The 4,930-nt window shown below is 40.5% G+C and overlaps 1 protein-coding gene across 1 annotated transcript in view; it reads right to left on the bottom strand.

The window, feature by feature from the left end:
* PPEF1 (protein phosphatase with EF-hand domain 1) overlaps window positions 1-3,194 on the bottom strand; it is a 125,994-nt gene extending 122,800 nt beyond the window's left edge. The window contains exon 1 of the mRNA XM_006157973.2: window positions 3,072-3,194. The gene's annotated coding sequence lies outside the window, so the exon portion shown is untranslated. The remainder of the gene's footprint in view (window positions 1-3,071) is intronic.
* Between the last annotated feature and the right edge of the window lie 1,736 nt (window positions 3,195-4,930).

The raw sequence follows: 4,930 nt of genomic DNA, 5'->3' as shown, positions 1-4,930 counted from the left end.
CGATGTGTCTGTTGCGGACACCTCCCCACCTGCCACAATAACAGGCTGAAAGGGCTGTCATGTGCAGAGGTATGGAAGGTCAGCTTTGAAAAGGCCCCAACTTAGACACGAAAGTTGAGTTTTCTTTGGTTGTGATTTACTAAATAGAATTAAAAATTTTTTTTGAATTATTTATTTTATTTTATTTATTCATTCATTTTATTTTAATTTGACCACAGAGAGAGAGAGAAAGAGAGAAAGCAAGCCACCAGGTCCGGGACTCAAACCATGGGCGGCCCTGTGGGAGTGTCCAGCACCTTAAACACCACGCTACCTGCTGGTCCCCACTAAATAGAATATTAATAGCTACCAGATTTATAATTGTGACCACTGCTTAATCTAACCCTAGCTCGGTCCTAGATGATTTGAGGGTTTTTTGTTTGTTTGTTTGTTTGTTTGTTTTTAAATCTCCTTAAATGATCTGTGAATGTTCATAATCAAATCATAAAGCTTTTTACGAGGACTCAGTTCTGGGTAAGATAGAGAAAGAACTCTCTACCCACCATACCCTGTCTCTCCCATGAATAGAAGCTACAAAACCTGGAATCCATGCAGCAGCTATTTGAGGACTGAAGCAGGCAGACTCTAAGATGCCCCCAAGGAGTCCTGCCTCCTGTTCAATTGACACTCTTATGTAATTCCCGCCCCTTGAAAGTGGGCTATATCTAGTGATTGGTTTCTAGCCAATAGAATGCACCAACAGTGTTAGGCTATCATTTCTATGACTAGGTTATAAAAAGATTATGACTTTCTGCCTTGCTTCCAGACTCTCTCTATTGCCTTTGCTGCTTGCATGCTTTCAATGAAGTCAGCTAGCTATGTGGCAAAGGACTGGGGGAAGAATCTGACCAAAAGCCAGCAAGGAACTGAGGCCCTCTATCAAACAGACCTCATGTAACTGCATCCTGCCAATAACCATTTGCGCTTGGAAGCAGATTCCTCCCCAGTCAAGCCTTTAGATGACTGCAACTCAGTCAACACCTTGTTTGCAAAAGCCCATAACATGTTTCCTAAAGTCTAGGGCCTAGGTAAGCCATGCCTCGGTTCCTGCCCCACAGAAACTATAAGACCATAAATGTGTGTGGTTTTAAGTCACTAAGTTTTTTGGTAATCTGTTGCACACCAATAAATAACATGTGGACTGTGAAAAGTAAATAGCAGAAGGCAAATTGAAGAAACAGACCTGAACTTGAAGTAACATTGAACTGGCAGGGAGTTTACCTTTTTTCCTTTCCAGTTCCTCCAGACTATTTTCAAGGAAGCAGAAATTCAAACTAAATCCACAATAAGGCTAGCTGTGGTAGCACAGCAACAATGCAATACTCTACAATGCTGAGGCCATATGGGAAGGTCCCAGGTTCTTGTCTCAAGGTTTCCCTGTGCATGATATATGCACATGTGTCCCAGATCCAGCAGTTTGACTGCAGTATGGCCATCCTCTCTGGGTGGTGCTTTCTCACTTTCTCTTCCCCACCCACCCTCTCCACCCCAGAAAGTGCATGCACCCTATAATAGCAAATTAAACAAACAAACAAAGAAGCCATGGCAGCGAGAATGAACAGAGGGGCTGAATGTAAAAGAGTTTTGTGTTTTGTATAATAAACCCCACAGGCCTCAGACTGGGTATGGGGATCTAGGGTTACAGAGGCAACAAGAAGGGTTCTAAGATTTTAGAAGAATTGATGGATTCATCATTTATTCAGCAATACTTACTGGGTGTTGACCATATACCAGGCACTATGTTAGGTGCTGGGGGGACAATGATAGACAACATAGACATGGTCCCTGTCTTCTTGTCATTTGTAGTCTAGAAGGTGATGCCATGAATTGAAGAGTATTAAAAGATATGGGAATCAGACATGAAGGGGGACAATTGTGTTTACAGTAGAGACAGATAACAAATTTAGTTAGAGATGTGCTAAATCTGAGTGTCTGTGAGACTTCACTACTCAGAATAAGCCTGAGTTCAGAGCCCAGGAAATAAATCAGGTCCAAAAAGTTAGATTAACGAGGTCATCAGGTTTACTGATAATAGCCGAAGTAATTAGAGAAGATAAAATAGCCAGGGAGAGCTTCTAGAGTAAAAGGGCTACAGAGGCAAAAGCAGAACACTAGGGAATAGAGACATGAAAGAGAATGAGAAAAGGAAGAAATAAACAAGGAGGCTAACAAAGAACAGTCTGGAAAATGAAAGGCCAAGGAGAGAAGGTATCTGTAAACCAAGGGAGACTCGTGTTACCATATAACCCACACATACCTTTACCAACAATTACTGCATAGAAGCAATTTACCTTGCCAAAGTACAACTCAGATATTCAGTTATGGATATGTTTTGCATGAATTCCAAATGGGCTTATCAAAACTGCTTTTCATTTAGAGAGCTGTGATATTTTTAAGTATTGCCACAATCTGTTCCTTTATCTTGTATGTGCTTATGTTTTGCGTGTATCTCAGTTTGACATCGAGCATGAGTCAATAGCAAAGTGATGGTAATTCCTTATTTCTTCTTCTTATCCTCAGCAGGAGCTATAATCTGCCGTTCCAAGACAAAAGACAAAGAATCTACGTTTATGTAACTCCCTCTCATATCAGAGTGCTGGGAATTGGGCTGTACTGATCTAGGCACAGATGGTAGTGTTGTGTTACGAGATCATCACGAGGCTCCTGCTCAGAGCTCTGTTAACAGGTGAGCCCCTGATATGAGAAGATGCTCTGGTCCTTTGGACTTTTTAGAAAGGCCCTTAGAGACCTCCATTTTATAGCAGAGGAGATCAGGCCTAGAGCAGTTAGCTAGCCTCCCTCAAACCAGTCTCATGACTCAGTGGCTAGTATTCTTGCCATTATGTCAAAGTGACCCAATTCCATACTGTAAATATATACATTAAAGTACTATAAACTTCATTCATAAAACACAGTCTACAAGAGTTGGGATAAACAACTAAATAAACAGAGGAAGCAGGTAACCTTTCAGTTATATGGTCTTATGCCTACCCGATCACACTCATTTCATCTGATCTATTAAGTATTCTTACCCTTTCTGCTAGGTTTTTCCAGTTCCACACAGGCCCAAAGAAAGTTGACTCCTAGATCTTCGCTTTGCTGGTTGCTGAATATTTCAGCTGAACCTGTAAGTTGAGGACAGAATCCATCATCACACTTGTAGGTCTTACTTAAAGAGGATTCCTCAGCTCCATCTGAAATCTTCTTGAGGTAGATTCTAGAATGATTCTTGAATAGGTTGTCTTGGCAACTCCACAATGTAGAATGCCAATGTAGGATGACAGTACCTACCAGCAGCATGTAGGCAGCGCAACCTAAATGAAATGACCACTTCTTATTAAAAGGCAGATTTCAGAGTCTTCAAGCTTTGTTACAGTGCCTTCCTGTTGACCATTTTTGTGTTCATGAACACGGAAAACAAAGAACAGGTTGTTTTTGGAAGAATGCTAAAATTATTATCTAAAACAAAACCTAGCAAATATTCACCCTTTCTCTTCAAAACCCTGGCTACTCTTATCTCAGATGACTAAGAGTTTATGTAAAGTTTTTGGAAAAGTTATTAAAGCATTTTTTAGAGTATTCTTGACTTGGTTTCATTCATATATTCAACAAATCATACACACATCTACTGTGTGTTGGGTACTGTTCTACACACTGGGGATATATCAACTCACAAAAATGACAAGGTCCTTTCCGTCTTGAAGCTTACAGACTAGTGGGAGAACTAAACATTAATAAAATAATCACAAAAATATAAAATTGCCAAGGGCCAATATGAATGTTATGAGTGTATTGGGAGGTCAAGCAAAGCCTTCTCTAAGGATGTCATCTTTGAACTGACATCTGAAGGATAAAAACAATTAATTAGGTGAAGATGTTGATAGAGAAACAGAGTCAAGCACACACTTGAACATGTGACCTGAAGTGGATAACCCGGGAGTTGATGATTTGGGGACTTTCAGAGGAAAATCTAGGGCTTTAAATAAGTCTTAGTTTACTAAAGGTAGATTTCCCAATTTCATCAATATTCAATCTATGAGTCTCTTACAACTCATATAAAATTCTCTCAAAGAGTAACTTCAACATGCTTACAGATCACCCAGAAATATCATCAAAACACAGATTTCAGGGCCCAATTCCTAGAAGTTCTGATTCAGTAGTTCTGGGGTAGGGCTGGTGAATATGTATTTCCAATAAGATCTTAGATGTTGGTGGAGCCTACTTTGAAGAGCAGTGCTCTATAACACAGGACAATTTTTTTTTAATTAAAATTTCTTTCTTTCTTTTAATTCATGATAGAGCACATGTGCATGCATATAAAAAAAAAGAGAGATGTTTCCTCATCTATAAAACCAAGATAAGTAGCAGTATCAACCACACTGGATTGATGTAAGACATGAACACTCTCCACAGAGTCTGGTCACTCTGTAGACTCCTTCCTCCAGTCCTCCTGCCTATGGGATCCTGGACACTTGTTGTGAATGCCTGGTATGTTTCAGACTGATTAGACCAGGTATTCAAACAGTGGTCACTATGTGGAATCCAGCTTCTCTTGAGAAACACTTTAACCACTGCACCACAGAGCTGGCCCTTAAATCCCTATTTCTTTTTCTTTTTAGTTTACCAGAGGGTGTGTATGCTCACCAGAGAGAGACAGAAAGGTAGAGGGAGGGAGGGGAAAAGCACCCCTCGCCAGCAGGGTGTAGTATTGTAATGTTGTAATCCTTTTTCCTCCATTTCTCCAACGTGTTGAGATTTGGGTGCACATGCACCCAGCAAGTTTTTCAAGCCACCTGGGTCAGGATTCAAGATGCAGTGGGCCATGTGGGACCTGGCTCTCTAAACCACTAGACCATAGGGATGGCTCACTATTTCTTTTTCAATTCACTCT

Source organism: Tupaia chinensis, unplaced genomic scaffold, assembly GCF_000334495.1.
Source record: "Tupaia chinensis unplaced genomic scaffold, TupChi_1.0 Scaffold000567_1, whole genome shotgun sequence".
NCBI classification, from domain to species: Eukaryota; Metazoa; Chordata; class Mammalia; order Scandentia; family Tupaiidae; genus Tupaia; species Tupaia belangeri.
The sequence above is the reverse complement of the archived record's forward strand: the minus strand, read 5'-3'. Positions and strand labels throughout refer to the sequence as shown.